The sequence below is a fragment of the Urtica dioica genome, chromosome 7 (assembly GCF_054948205.1).
Source record: "Urtica dioica subsp. dioica isolate 48M chromosome 7, U.dioica_male_clone48M_v1_H2, whole genome shotgun sequence".
Classification (NCBI taxonomy): Eukaryota; Viridiplantae; Streptophyta; class Magnoliopsida; order Rosales; family Urticaceae; genus Urtica; species Urtica dioica.
In genome coordinates this window covers 17724373-17740826 of record NC_142762.1, presented here as the reverse complement: position 1 = coordinate 17740826, position 16454 = coordinate 17724373, and positions in this window count along the sequence as shown.

Here is a 16454-nt window from a genome sequence, read left to right as displayed (position 1 = left end):
GAAGAGACCTCACAAGGCCGATAAAAAGAACTGTCCTGCCTATCTCAAAGCAAATGAACATAGTATTGTACTAGTTACCGAAGCATGCTTAGTAGCTGATAATGTATCAACGTGGATTCTTGACTCCGCTGCTACTAACCATATTTGTTGTTCCTTGAATGGTTTCAAGAAAACCAAAAGCTTAGAGGAAGGCGAGTTCTGTTTCAAATGGGGTGATGGGAGCCTGGTGTCTGCAAAGGCTGTGGGATCCGTCACGCTGTCTTTTGAAGACCGCACTTTAAACTTGAATAATGTTTATTTTGGTCCTACCTTTGGGAAGAACTTAATATCCGTTGCTCGTCTTCTTGAGCAAGATTATTGTTTAAAGTTCATTAAGAATGGAATTCGTATTTCGTTTCCTGATAATTCTTTTGTCACTGATGCATGTATGAAGAATGCTCTTTTCTACCTCTATCCCACTCAACCTTCACTTTTAGACACCGAAATAGATAATGATCTAATTAGGGAGCCAAAGAGGATCAAACTTTCTGAAGCCTCGGATCTAACAAAATCAACATACCTGTGGCACTTAAGACTTGGTCATATCAGTCTAGATAGGATTAAGAGACTTGTGAGGGATGGTCCACTCCAAGCCTCTACAATAGGTTCACTACCTACTTGTGAATCCTGCATAGAAGGAAAAATAACTAAGCGACCTTTCTCTGATAAGGGTCGAAGAGCCACTGATGTATGTGGTCCGCTCAGCCAACAGGCACGTGGAGGATACGAATACTTTGTTACCTTCACCGATGATTACTCGCGATATGGTTTTGTCTATTTGCGCAAACACAAATCCGAGACCTTTAACATATTTAAGGTCTTTAGGGCTTTAGTGGAAAAGCAAACTGGCAAAATGATCAAAAACCCTTCGATCTGATCGAGGTGGTGAATATGTCTGGAGAGTTCGATGACTTTCTTAAAGAAGAAGGTATCGCTTCTCAGCTTACCGCACCTGGCACACCTCAACAAAACGGAGTGTCAGAGAGAAGAAACCGAACTCTTATGGAGATGGTTAGATCAATGATGAGTCACTCATCACTCCCGCTTTCCTTTTGGGGATATGCCCTCGAAATAGCCGCTTATATTCTGAACCAAGTTCCGTCCAAAAGAGTTCCTGGTACTCCTTATGAAATATGGACTGGCCGTAAAGTAAATTTGGGCCACATCCGAATTTGGGGTTGCCCTGCACACGTGCTAAGGCAAAAGACTAGCAAGTTGGCTAGTAGGTCAGAATTATGCTTGTTTGTAGGATATCCAAAGGAAACCAAGGGTTTCATCTTCTATAGTCTCGAGGACGATAAGACTTTCGTTAGCACAAATGCTCGTTTCCTTGAGGAGGACTTTATGAAGGATGTAAAACCTAGAAGCAAAATTGTGCTTGAAGAAAAGTTGGGTGAGGAAGCTTCTACCTCATCTGTAAGAACTGTTCTTACCCCAACTGAAACACAACCTAACTCATCAGAATCTCGTCAAGTAGTACTTCGACGTAGTGGGAGGGATACTCAAAAGCCTGACAGGTACATGTCCTATGGAGACTCTCTCGTAGCCGTCTCTGACATGGATGATCCTGTTTCCTATAGCCAAGCAATGGCTTGTTCTGAATCAAACCTTTGGCTTGACGCGATGAAAGTTGAGATGTACTTGATGTATGTCAACAAAGTCTGGAAACTTGTAGACCTTCCTGAAGGGATTAAACCCGTAGGGTGTAAGTGGATATACAAGAAGAAAATGGGTCCGGATGGGAACGTCGAGACGTTCAAAGCACGACTTGTGGTGAAGGGTTGTACCCAACAAGAAGGGATTGACTATGAAGAAACCTTCTCGCCAGTCGTGATGCTTAAATCCATGGGCATACTTCTATCCATAGCTGCAGCTCTCGACTATGAGATCTGGCAAATGGATGTCAAGATAGCCTTCCTGAATGGCAATCTTGACGAGCGCATTTACATGGCTCAACCAGACGGTTTCGTGGAAAAAGGTCAAGAGACCAAGGTTTGTGAGTTACTTAAGTCAATTTATGGACTAAAGCAAGCATCTAGGTCATGGAATATTAGATTCGATGAAACTGTGAAAAGCTTCGGCTTTGAACAGTCATTAGATGAGCCTTGTGTTTACAAGTTAATACACGAAGGTAAAGTTGTGTTTCTGGTACTGTATGTCGATGCTATATTACTCATAGGTAATGACGTGGGTAAGTTATCTGAGGTTAAGGTCTGTTGTTGTCGCTGTTTTTCGGACAACTATTTAGGAGCCCAAAGTGGTTAGACCCAAGGCCAGACCAAGTGGTCTCACTTCAGCTCGAGCGTGTCGGGCTTGGTATCCCAAGCCGTCCCTTAGCTGTTGGTGGTGTTAATCTCGTCCAGGCACCTGAAAAGCAAGCAGAAAGAGGTGTGAACTACAAAGGGGAAACAGAGGGGGAGCCTCTGTTTACCTCTCCGAATTAGCTCAACATTAGTAGGATTGAGGTGGATATAGAGGTTTTAAGTGTTTAGAGGCCGAGACTCGAGAGAAACGAGCGAGGTACGAGTTCGACAGCGTTTCAGTACTCAAGAATGGATTACCTGGACCAAGGGAGGGGCCTTGGTATTTATAGGCGACCAAGGGGTATTTCGGGCATTCCTTTGGCCGAGGGTAGGCTCTGACCCGGCCATGGAAGGCAAGGAAGGCTCTGACCCGTCCATGGGAGGCAGGGAAGGCTCTGACCTGCCATGGACGGCAGGGAAGGCTCTGACCCGGCCATGGAAGGCAGGGAAGGCTCTGACCCGGCCATGGAAGGCAGGGAAGGCTCTGACCCGTCCATGGAAGGCAGGGAAGGCTCTGACCCGTCCATGGGAGGCAGGGAAGGCTCTGACCCGTCCATGGGAGGCAGGGAAGGCTCTGACCCGGCCATGGAAGGCAGGGAAGGCTCTCACTCGGCCATGGAAGGCAGGGAAGGCTCTGACCCGGCCATGGAAGGCAGGGAAGGCTCTGACCCATCCATGGGAGGCAGGGAAGGCTCTGACCCGGCCATGGAAGGCAAGGAAGGCTGCAGGGAAGGCTCTGACCCGGCCATGGAAGGCAGGGAAGGTTCTGACCCGGCCATGGAAGGCAGGGAAGGCTCTGACCCGTCCATGGAAGGCAGGGAAGGCTCTGACCCGTCCATGGGAGGCAGGGAAGGCTCTGACCCGGCCATGGAAGGCAGGGAAGGCTCTGACCCGGCCATGGAAGGCATGGAAGGCTCTGACCCGGCCATGGAAGGAAGGGAAGGCTCTGACCCGGCCATGGAAGGCAGGGAAGGCTCTGACCCGGACATGGAAGGCAGGGAAGGCTCTGACCCGGCCATGGAAGGCAGGGAAGGCTCTGACCCGGCCATGGAAGGCAGGGAAGGCTCTGACCCGGCCATGGAAGGCAGGGAAGGCTCTGACCCGGCCATGGAAGGCAGGGACGCCTCTTAGACGTGGAGGCCGTGTTGTCAATGGTGCCCACAAGAAGAGTTATAATCTTTATTTTGTACATTTGATGTAATAAAGTCTCATGAAGACTCTTGCTTGTAATTGCCTATTCATTCATTAATAAAGTTGAAACGTTCATTCATTCTTTCTTTGTTTGAAGCTTTATGATAAAACCTTAGTCTTTTAGTCCATAAACAAACTAAACAACTTACGAAGAGACATATGTTTCGCTGTTGGCGTAGTTAGCCGTTTCTAATCGAACCCTGGACCCGAGCACTGGATTGCTGTTAAGCATGTTCTTAGGGATCCTGATGGGAACGTTGAGACGTTCAAAGCACGACTTGTGGCGAAGGGTTATACCCAACAAGAAGGGATTGACTATGAAGAAACCTTCTCGCCAGTCGCGATGCTTAAATCCATCCGCATACTCCTATCCATAGCTGCAGCTCTCGACTATGAGATCTGGCAAATGGATGTCAAGACAGCCTTTCTGAATGGCAATCTTGACGAGCGCATTTACATGGCACAACCAGACGGTTTCGTGGAAGAAGGTCAAGATACCAAGGTTTGTGAGTTGCTTAAGTCCATTTATGGATTAAAGCAAGCATCTAGGTCATGGAATATTAGATTCGATGAAACTGTGAAGAGCTTTGGCTTTGAACAGTTAATAGATGAGCCTTGTGTTTACAAGTTAATACACGAAGGTAAAGTTGTGTTTCTGGTACTATATGTCGATGATATACTACTCATTGGTAATGCCGTGGGTAAGTTATCTGAGGTTAAAGTCTGGCTGGCAAAGCAATTCGATATGAAGGATCTAGGAGAAGGCGCGTACATTCTGGGGATCCAAATCTTTCGAAATAGGAAAAACCGGACCCTCTCGCTCTCTCAACCATCTTATATTGATAAGGTGATGGATCGCTTCTCGATGCAAGACTCCAAGAAGGGCCAAACACCCTTTAGGCATGGAGTTTCACTCTCTAAGGACCAGTCTCCCAAGACTGCACAAGAGATTGAAGACATGAGGAAAATTCATTACGCCTCTGCCGTAGGAAGCCTCATGTATGCTATGCTTTGCACTAGACCTGATATATGTTTCGCTGTTGGCGTAGTTAGCCGTTTCTAATCGAACCCTGGACCCGAGCACTGGATTGCTGTTAAGCATGTTCTTAAGTATCTTCGAAGAACTAGGAGCTTGATGCTTACATACTCAGGTACTGACCTGACTATGACGGGATATACCCACTCCGATTTTCAAGCGGATAAGGATTCCAGGAAATCCACTTCGGGATCTGTGTTCATCCTTAATGGTGGAGCTATTGTGTGGAGAAGTATTAAGAAATCTTGCATTGCTGACTCCACCATGGAAGCAGAATATGTGGCTGCTTGTGAAGCATCCAAAGAGGCTGTATGGCTTAGAAAATTCCTCAAGTATTTGGAAGTTGTTCCAAACGTCGACGAGCCCATGACCCTTTATTGTGATAATAGTGGGGCTGTCGCTAACTCAAAGGAACCTAGAAGCCATAAGCACTCTAAGCATATTGAGAGGAAATACCATTTGATTCGAGATATCGTGCAGCGCGGAGACGTGGAAGTGAAGAAGATCTCAACGGTGGACAACCTCGCAGATCCATTCACCAAGGCCCTAGCGAACAAGGTCTTCGACCAACATCTTGATGGATTAGGCATTTGTTTGAAGCTTTATGATAAAACCTTAGTCTTTTAGTCCATAAACAAACTAAACAACTTACGAAGAGACAAATGTAGATTTGCATGAACAAACTCTTCGTAGTTTGCTTAAAACGATATATTCGCAATCTAAGGGTCAAAGGACTATTGACCTCAGTATGATTGTTAGGAGAATCTATGATGTCTGGTTATGGGGCATTGAGAGTTGGAGACTCTATAGTTCTTCTAGGTATCTTCCGAAGGTACTGAATTGACCAGTGCACTTCTAGAGACAAGATAAGAACAAACCATTTAACCTCTTATGTCTCGAAGTCACTATGTATGAATTGCATCATGCTTACCTTAATCCTGAAATGAGACATGTCATTTCACACCTTAGTATTCTCATTTGAGAAAGTCAGAGTTCGGACTCACTATGTGATTCCGAACAGGGCCTATTGGTGAAGTACTAAGTTGTGAGGATGTCATGAGTAACTTTGTGAAGTTCTCATAGATATGGAATTCATGAACAAGATTGCTGAAATGCAATGTATGTCACCTCATGCTTTGTTCCTTGGAGTGTGAATAAATGAACTGGCCAGTGTCCAAATTGAGTCCTGACTCTTTTGGATGAAACAATGTGACTTGTTAGCTCCTCGTCAATATATTGTTTCTAACTTATTCACAAGCGACAAAGGAGTTGAGGAAATAACAGCTAGAAGGGTAAAATGATAATTTAGTAAATCCCGACTATCTGATGACATTCATGAAGGGTAAACATAGATAATATTCAGTGGATCCGCTCATCATAATTAGGTCGAATTCTTGAGTAGAAAATAAATTCATTTGAACCGAGAGATTTTCAGTGTCAACTCTTTAGTGGAGTCAGTTGGCATTAAGCTAAACTTGGAAAAGGTTTGTGAACTTTTGAGTCCAAGTGTTTAGCTCAAGCTTTGTTCATTTGGGTCCATGAGGTCACTGTCACGAATCACATCGATAGGAATAGTTAAACTGGAAGCTAAGTCAAAACAAGAACGAAAATAGTCAAAAGGGTATTTTTGTCTTTTGAGACAAATGATGAAAGGAATGTCAATAAATTTTTTGACAAGTTCATTTGATGACTTAATGTCACTCGGCCATGACTTGATCATTGGGCCTCGTGAATTAATTTCATTTCATAAGAGTTTTATTGAAAATTCTTAATGGGCCTTTTTCATGTTCTCATGAATAAATGAAGAAGCTTCTAGAAGCTCCTTCTAGAGACATGTTGGGCGCCTACCCTATAGAGAAATAGGAGAGTTTATTTTGTGCATAAATGTATTTAGATACTTGCCAAAAGAAAAAGAGGAAACAAATTTGCATAAGGATGCATAAGGGAACTTCGGCCATGTTGAGAGAAAAGGCAAGCCATGAACAAAATTGGAAACAAATCAAGGCTTCTAGAAGCCCTTGTTTGGCCGAGTGTCTCAAGAGGGAAAAGAGGAAATTGGCTCATGAATATGTGATATTCTATAGAAGAGGAAACTACCTTATTGAAGGTGAGACCTCTCCTATAAATAGGAGCCTCATTTCCTCACATTTCATTCATCCAAGTTTAAGAGATTTAAAAGACTCTCTCTCTAGAACTTTGGCCGAACTCCTCTCTCTATCTCTCTAGTTTATTTTCGATTTTTGTCTTGGCACCTAGGTTCTCATTTGACCTAGAGTTTAGCTCTGCGACTTCAAGACTCGTTCTTAAGTCGTAGTGTTTAAAAGTTCCCACTCACTAATTCCTTTTCTCTCGAGTGATTTAGTGATAGAAACTTTCGTGGTTGCTCGAGGTGCCGAGGAAAGAAAGAGAGACGTGCTGCGAGGGGAGACGAGCGTTGCAACTTTCTAAGAGCTTCTCAAAGATCAAGCTTCAAGAAAGGTTAGTAAACTTCTTAGCTTATAATAGTTTTTAATTACGTGTACTTGCTCTTTTGTCTAGGTTAGTAAAAAACCGTTTTTACTTGTAAAAGAAAATTTTTAAAATTCCGCCGCTTACCGAAGCGTTAATTATTTTCTTAAACCCTAGATCGATTCCAACAAATGGTATCAGAGCTATGGTCAAAGATTAGCATGTACATGTTTTTAAAATTATGAGCTTGAAAATCGTTTTCGAAAGTTTACTAATTTTGTGACAAGTTAGAATTGTTATCTTAGATTTTTTTTTAATTTATTTCTCATGTCTTTTAATTAAAAACCATATTGTTTTTCTATGATTTTGGGATGTTTTTAAAACACATTAGAATCAGTTCTAAAAGTTTTTAATTTTTTATATTGAAAAACGTGTTTTAAAGGTTTGAGAAATTTCGAGTAAAATTTTGTGACTAGTTATATTGTCTTGCAAGTTTCTTATTTTTACTTGAATCGTTTTATGGTTGTTGTTGTTGTCGGTCGTTTTCGGAAAACCCGAGACGCCGAGAAGGCACGTCGCTCAAAGGGCCGATGGTCAGGCCGGAGGTCCTAAAGAGCGGCAAATCTTCAAGCCCTCGCCCAAACTCCTGACTCCTCGAGTCGAGCTTCGATCCTCGAGTCGAGCCTTGAGTCAATCTCCTCGAGTCGAGCCTTGAATGGTTCCTCGAGTCGAGCCTTTAATTGTTCCTCGAGTCGAGCCTCGAGTCATTTTCGAGTCGAGCCTCGAGTCATCCTCGAGTCACTCCTCGAATCAAGTCGCTAGTCGCTCTCGCCGGGCCGAGCCTTGCTACTCGAATCGAGTCACTCTCATCAAGTAGAAAGCTTCATATTTCACGTGAGAAGAATGACATTCGAAGGCCCGCAAGAACCCGGCCAAGACGAGCTGTTCATCACGCACACAGCGCGCTACGCCGGCCGGCCGTGCAGCAGACGGCGCGCCGCGCCATACAGGCGCGCGCCGCGCGCTCCATGCGCCGCGCGACCTGCGCCGCGCCTGGCGATCCTCGCGCCGCGCCCGGTGACACGCGCGCCGCGCCCCCTGCGCCGCGCGCCGCGCGCCGCGCGTTGTGCGCCGCTCCTTGTGCGCCGCGCGCGCCGTGCGCCTCCACCTGATGGCATGCGCGATCCTAGTCCCACATGGACGAAAAAGGGACCTTCTAAGGCTCCCAAACACCTATAAATACCCTCTCTCATTGAGGGGAAAGCCATCCCAAGATATCCAAGAATATCCAATAATTCTCTTCATCTCTTATCGACACGCTCGATTTCTCTGCTTCTCTGGATGCCATATTTGGCCTGAAGCAGGTTCTCTTCTCTCTCCCTCGTTCTCAAAGGTCCCGAAGCACTCACGGGAACTTCCCGGACGTCGCTCCCTTTGACCGAACGTTCTCCGGTGCTCAAGCACGCCCCTAGGGTTCTCAACTAGAGCTACCCTTGCGCGTCTAACACGCTAGACGCGTACGCGATCTCCGAAGTTCCGAGACGCTGCCGAGGACTCCTCGCGCCCCGTTTCCTTCGTCGAGCACGCCTCTCCGCCAAGGCTCCGCGCCTCATACTGCGTCACACACGCTTGAACTACGTTCTGACCTGATCCCACGCACGGGTACGTAGGCAGCCGACAACCAAGGCACGGTCACTCATCCTCCTCACCCCCTACCTCTCCCGAGAGGCGGGTTGATCGGAGAGAACCCTAGCTCGAGACTATCGAGTTCACACTCTTGGCCCGGGTGCGATCACTTGGTCCGGCCTTGGATCGAACCGCCCGAGGTTTTAAATAGTTGTTCATTTTCGTGCGACAACATTTTGGCGCTAGAAGGAGGGGACTTCCCGACCTATTCAGCCCGAAATCCCTTCTATTCATCTTCTTCTTTTCTTCTGCGAACTCAACCTTCTCGAACTTGAGAAACGATGAGTAGCCAACCACCCGTACGTTCTGAGGGCGCAAACAACCCCGAAAACGTCGCTAAGACCAAGAAATACTTCTTGCGCTCCCGAGCGCATGGTGACGAAGAGTCGCTCCACGAAGAGAGCTCGACCCGCTCACCATCTCCATCTCCTGATAGCAGGGACAATCGCATCACGGAGTTGGAGGAGAGTATCCGCCGACTGAAGGCGAGGAACGCAAGGTATCACCGCCAACTGGCTGCGAAGCAACCTATGCGTGACACGACGATCCCCAACGGGGATCCTGAGAACCTCAACGAGGAAAGCCGCGACCCTGATTATGAGGATACTGGTGACTCGGAGGATGTCGAGACTTCTCTCACGAAGGACGGGGGACTCCCCGTCGTGATTGAAGCCGGTCCGTCGAATCCCTTACCCCGAACAGGCGATGCGCCGGTAGCTTCTCAAGAGGGGAATTCCCGACGTTCAGCCCTCGACCGACTAGGTCCGAGGGAGAATGTTGCGGAAAGTCAGGGCGCGCGGAGAGCGCAACGCCGCAAGCAGAGCCGGCGCCTCCATACGGCCAGCCCTGATCTTAGGGACCACCTCACTGCTCAACGCATTGGGCGTGGCAATGATCTGAGAGAGCGACTAAGCTCTAGACCCAACATCCCGCTGGCAGCCCCAACTAACGGGAACCGCCGCGCAGGACAGGGGTCTAACGAGAGGCTGCAGGTGACTCCTCCCGATCAAGGGGTTACTCCAACGACCGGTCTCGATGTGGTCACTATGATCCACAACCTTCGAAATGAGGTACGAGATCTTCGAGAATACGGAATAGGTGGAAGTGCCTACGGAGTCGTTGAGGAGAACTCATCGCCTTTCACTACTCAGATATTGGCTGAGGTTTGTACGGGGAATTTCAAGCTCCCGAACCTCGCTCCCTATGATGGGAAAGCAGATCCTGCTTACCACATCCAGCACTATGAAACCTGGATGACGATGCAGGGTGTTTCTCCTGGTGCCATGTGCCAAGCCTTTAGTTTGACCCTCGCCGGACCCGGCTTTGAGTGGTTCAAAAACTTAAGACCAGGAAGCATCCACTCGTTCAAAGACCTGAAGGACATGTTCCTAGCACGATTCGCTACGTCTATGGTCCAAAAGAAGACCAAGATGTACCTGTGGTCAATCAGGCAAGAGAGTGGCGAGTCTCTTAGACGATACCTCGCCCGATTCACAGAAGAGTCAAACAAGGTCGACCGCTTTGACGACAGTGACGCGATTGCCGCTATCATAGAAGGCTTGCGCACGAGTGACTTCCTCAAGTCTGTCGTCGGCCGTGTCCCTTCCACCATGGCTGAGTTAATGACTCGAGCTAAGACCTTCATGGGAGTCGAAGACTACCTCGACGGCCGCAAGAGCACTAATCAAAGCTCTCGCCGTCGGGAAGAACCTATCCGCGAGCAGAACGAACCTCGTAAGAGGCGAAACAAGGGGAACCAGGTTTCTAGCAACCAACCCCCTGTACCTCAGAAACCGCGACTTGCGGAAAACTTCAAAGGGTACTCGTCGTTCACGCCGCTGAACACGGCGCCGGAAAGGATCTTGGCTCTGGCACGTGACAAGTTCACGCCCCCGGCTCCAATGAAGAAGGACCCCGCAACTCGCGATCGGTCCCGGTATTGTGAGTTCCATCGGGAATATGGTCATTTGACCTCAGAATGCTACAACCTCAAAAGGCAAATCGAGGCTCTGATCCAACGGGGCGAGCTGAAGGAGTTCGTGTTGCGCATGATTGGTGCTGCGGGCCCCACCGCGAACAGACAGCAGTCTGGTCTAGGAGGAGGAGCAGCCGCCTCTGCCAACCAAACCCCGGCTACTGCCAACACCAACCCACAACTGCACGTGGTAACCACCATACTGGGAGGTCCACAGGATGGGGATTCAGCCCGTCAACGGAAGAAATTCCTTAGGGCCGTGTCTCAGGAAGACGCTGCTATGCACGTCAACTTCACATATGAAGAACCTCCGTCCGTGCCTCACGAGACGATGTATTTCACCAATGAAGAGGCCAAGCGAGTTGTGCATCCGCACAATGACGCGATCGTGCTCAAAGCCCAAGTGGCCAATAACTTGGTGAAAAGGGTTCTCATTGATAACGGCAGCGCTGCCGACATAATTTTCAAGTCCACCCTAGAGCGCATGAAGCTCGGGGGGCTGCGCCCGACTCTGACCCAAACGCCATTGTTTGGGTTCACTGGGGAAAAGGTTATGACTGAGGGCATCATCGACCTGCCGGTCACCTTTGGAACCCCTGGAGGAATCGAAGCCGTTCACATGGTCCCATTCCTAGTGGTCGATCAAGAGTCGCCCTACAACTTAATCATTGGGCGACCCTCGTTGAACCGGCTGAGGGCAATCACTTCCACGTATCACCTACTGGTGAAGTTCCCCACCGAAGGGGGAATTGGCATCATGGCTGGAGACCAATCTCAAGCCAGAATATGCTACGTGCAAGGAGTTGATGGCAAGTCCGCGGGAAAAGCGGTCAACACAATCTTCCAACTGGAAGACGATTACCCATGCAACCTAAGGGACGCAAGGAAGTTCGGAGAACTTGACCCCCGTGATGAAATCGAAAGACTTAAAGTGGAAACCTCCGATGATCTTGTGCCAATCGTCCTGGACGAGTCGAAGCCTGATCAAGTTGTAAAAATCGGCACCCGACTTCCACTCGCCATCAAAACTCAGCTTACCGCCTTCCTTAGGGAGTTCAAGGATGTTTTTGCATGGACTCATGCGGACATGCCCGGAATCGATCCCGAGGTAATAGTGCACCGACTAAACGACGACCCAAAGGTCGCCGAAAAAGTGCAGGCTAGACGAACGTTCAACCCAGAACGATACCTGGCCATAAATGAAGAGGTCGAGAAACTCCTCACCGCAAACTTCATTCGAGAGGCTAAGTACCCCAAGTGGGTCGCCAACGTGGTAATGGTAAAAAAAGCCCAACGGGAAGTGGCGAATTTGTATAGACTACAAAGATCTTAACAAAGCCTGCCCTAAGGATTGCTTTCCACTCCCGCGCATCGAACAACTGGTGGACGCCACGGCCGGCCATGAACTCCTAAGCTTCATGGACGCCTATTCAGGCTACAACCAAATTCGAATGCACGAGCCCGATCAAATTAAGACAACCTTTGTCACTGATCGAGGTCTCTACTGTTACAAGGTCATGCCTTTCGGCCTCAAGAACGCGGGAGCGACATACCAACGCTTGGTAAATCGGATCTTCGCCGATCAAATCGGCAAGACGATGGAAGTGTACGTGGACGACATGCTCGTTAAAAGCCTACTGGCAACTAATCACGTACGCGACCTTAGGGAGATGTTCACAATCCTCCGCCGATATAAAATGAAGCTCAACCCCAACAAATGCGTATTCGGGGTTGAATCCGGAAAGTTCCTCGGTTATATCGTCAGCCGACGAGGCATAGAAGCGAACCCGGAAAAAATCAAGGCACTCCTTGAAATGAAGTCGCCAAGACGAGTCAAAGAAGTGCAAAGCCTGACCGGTCGGATTGCCGCTCTGACACGCTTCGTGTCTAAAGCCACCGACAAGTGTCAACCGTTCTTCAAAGCTCTGAAGAAGACGGACGGCTTTGAGTGGACGGACGAATGCGAAAGTGCCTTCCAAGAAATGAAGGCTTGCTTTGGGTCCCCACCATTCCTCTCTAAACCAAAAGAGGGCGAGACGCTGTACGTGTATCTCGCCGTCTCTGAAAGAGCTGTAAGCGCCGTCCTTGTCCGCGAAGAGAACAAGGTCCAATGGCCAATCTACTACGTAAGCAAGGCCTTACTCGACGCGGAAACACGCTATACCGAGATTGAGAAACTTTCTCTGGCTCTCGTAACGGCAGCTAAGAAGCTACGACCGTACTTCCAAGCTCACCCAATTGCGGTGCGAACTGAGCATCCAATCGGTAAAGCTCTTCAAAAGGGAACGTCGACTCGCATGGCGATCTGGTCCCAAGAATTGAGCGAGTACGGGATTGAGTTCCACCCAAGAACGGCTATAAAGGGGCAGGCCTTAGCCGACTTCGTGGCAGAATTCTCCTACGCTCCCGATATGGGAAGAGCGGAAACTGACTTAAACGATAACGAGCTAACTCGGAAAAGGAAGGTAGACCCAACGGGTCCCATCTGGGAATTATACGTAGACGGAGCATCTAATGCTCGGGGGGCTGGCGCCGGAATAATCCTAATTAACCCCGATGGGGAAAAGCTGCGATATGCCCTCCACTACGGCTTCCAAGCCTCCAACAATGAAGATGAATACGAAGCGCTCATTGTAGGGATAGAGCTAGCACTAAAGCTCGGCTCCCATAACCTGCGAATATACTGCGACTCGCAGTTGATCGTAAACCAGGTTAGGGGAGATTACATCGCCAAGGAGCCCAACATGGTCGCATACCTGGCTAAGACGAACTCCAAACTCGAGGCCTTCTCTTGGTTCGAGATTCACCAAATCCTGAGAGAACAAAATTCGGAGGCTGATGCGCTTGCTCGCCTCGGATCTGGCATCGACGAAGACGGATTGGGGACTGTGCCCATTGAATCTCTCCCACGACCATCCGTCTCCCGAGACGAAGTCGGGACCATAGAAGTGGCATCTCAGCCCACTTGGATGGACTCAATTGTCGAGTTTTTGCGAAGAGGGGAACTCCCCGAAGACCGCAAGGAAGCCGATAAACTGAGGGCCTTAGCATCCAAATACACGCTCCGTGAGGGCACGCTCTATAAGCGCGGTTACTCTACACCGCTGCTCCGATGCCTCGATAGCGTTGAGTCGACCAAGGTCCTCCGCGAAATCCATGAGGGCATCTGCGGAAACCACGCCGCTGGAACTTCCCTTGCGCTCAAAGCGCTCAAGCAAGGCTATTTCTGGCCTTCCATGAAGCGAGATGCTTGCCAATGGGCCAGGCGTTGCGATAAATGCCAGCGCTTCGCGGAAATTCCGCGACAGCCCCCGACCCCGTTAAGCAGCATCGTTGTCCCACGTCCCTTTGCTAAGTGGGGCGTGGACATCATTGGCAAGCTCCCTAGAGCGCCAAGGCAATACGAGTACGCCATTATCGCCATCGACTACTTCACTAAGTGGGTAGAGGCCGAGCCGCTTGCCAGAATAACTGAAGCAAACACGACGAACTTCATCTGGAAGAACATCATATGCAGGCACGGTATCCCCGCCTCGATTGTGACCGACAACGGGGCACAATTTGACAACGCGCGAGTAAGAGATATCTGCGATCAACTGAAGATCAGCAAGACCTTCTCCTCGCCGCGACATCCTCAGGCCAACGCCAAGTCGAGGCAGTCAACAAGACTATCAAGAGCAACCTGAAAAAGAAGCTCGAAGACAAGAAAGGCGCCTGGGCCGATGAATTACCATTCGTCCTATGGGCGTATAGGACAACCGCGCGAAACGCCACCGGCGAGACGCCATTCTCCCTTGCATATGGGGTCGAGGCCGTGGTTCCAGTTGAAACCGAGATACCCACGTTCCGAGTCGACACGTTCGACGAAGCGAACAACAACGAGGCCATGCGCCTTGAGTTGGACCTGATCGACGAAAAGAGGGCGGAAGCATTCAGACGCCTCGCCGCACAGAAACGCAAGGTCGAAAGATACTACAACTCCAAAATCAAAAGGCGAACCTTTGCCGTCGGAAGCCTTGTCCTCAGACGAGTGTTCCAAAACACACAAGTCCAAGGCGCCGGCGTCCTAGGCCCAAACTGGGAAGGCCCTTACAGAGTCCGCAAAGTCATTCACGACGGGACATACTACATCGAGCACACGGACGGGACTCCGATTCGCCACCCGTGGAACGCGGAGCACTTGAGGCAGTACTATCAGTAGCTAGCGTCCCCCGCTTTTTTGTCGCTTTTATTTCCGTTTTCAATAAGGCCTACGAGCCAATGTTTTAGGATTTAAATTTTCTCGCAAGTTTTTTTTCGCAAAAGTAATAAAACTCAAGTTTTCCATTTCAATTTCGTTTTATGCAAGTTTTCTGGTTATCAACATTTAACTTATAACCCAAAAAACTTAGGGGGGCTAGCTATTGATACGAACCTCGGCCGACTAAGCTCCGAGACCCGATACCCCAATAGCACAGCGACGGATCGTCTACGTTTTAGGAACGAAGGTGGATCGAATGACGCCACGGACGGATGCGAATGGCCGTCTGATGAGTCGGGCTCGAACTCCTACACGCACCGCTTTGTAAGAGACTCGAATAGTTCTAAACGAACCAAAGAGAGAATGAAATCCTCACAGGAAGTGTTTTAACTCGAAATTCAAATTGTGTACTTCTCCATTCAGCCTAAAGGCTTAATTTATAGAGTTTACATAGGTCAAATTCGTAGCTCCATGGGCCCCATAACCTAATCAGCCCATTTAGCCTTATTTAAGCAATAATAAACATAAAAACAAAGGACCAGCCCAATACAAACCATACGGGCTTTTAAATAACATGTCTTGGCCCAAATATCATAAACTGAAAATAGAAAAATAGTAATAGTCCGACTAATTCAATTCAGCCCAAATAACGTTCTTCATTGGTTTTTCTTGGCTTCCTTGAATTCTCTCCTTTGCGAGCTCGTCCCCTTCCTCATCTTGGAGCTTGATGATCAGATTGTTAAGCTCCTCCTTGAATCTCCTCGCTCGAGCTCTCGTCACGGGTCCTTCCGGCACTTGGTATTTTGCTTGCGGCTCCTTTTGGGGCATGTCCTCATCATTCCCCTCGTCTTGAAAAGGATTTGCCCTCAAATCATGATCTGCATCAAAAGGAGATAAGTCAGTCACATTGAATGTAGCGCTAACATTATACTCACCTGGAAGATCCAATTTGTAGGCATTATCGTTGATCCTGCGAATAACTTGGAATGGTCCATCGCCACGCGGTTGTAGTTTGGACTTGCGTTGCTCCGGAAAACGCTCCTTGCGCATATGTAACCAGACCCAATCACCTGGTTCAAAAATCACTCTCTTGCGGCCCTTGTTGGCTTGCTGCGCATACTGCTCCGTTCTTCGCTCAATGTTGAGTCGTGCCCTCTCGTGAAGCTGCTTAACAAGCTTTGCTTTCTGTTCACCATCTAAATTCACATGCTCAGAGATAGGAATAGGAGATAAATCCAACGGCGTTAGTGGGTTAAAACCATAGACAATCTCAAACGGTGAGAACTTAGTAGATGAATGAATAGCGCGGTTATAAGCAAACTCAACATGTGGTAAACAATCTTCCCAAGTATTGATATTCTTCTTAATTATTGCCCTCAACAAAGTCGACAAGGTCCTATTAACTACTTCGGTCTGACCATCAGTTTGGGGGTGACAAGTAGTTGAAAACAACAACCTAGTACCCAACTTAGCCCATAAGGTCTTCCAAAAGTAACTTAAGAACTTGGTATCCCTATCCGAGACAATCGTCCTAGG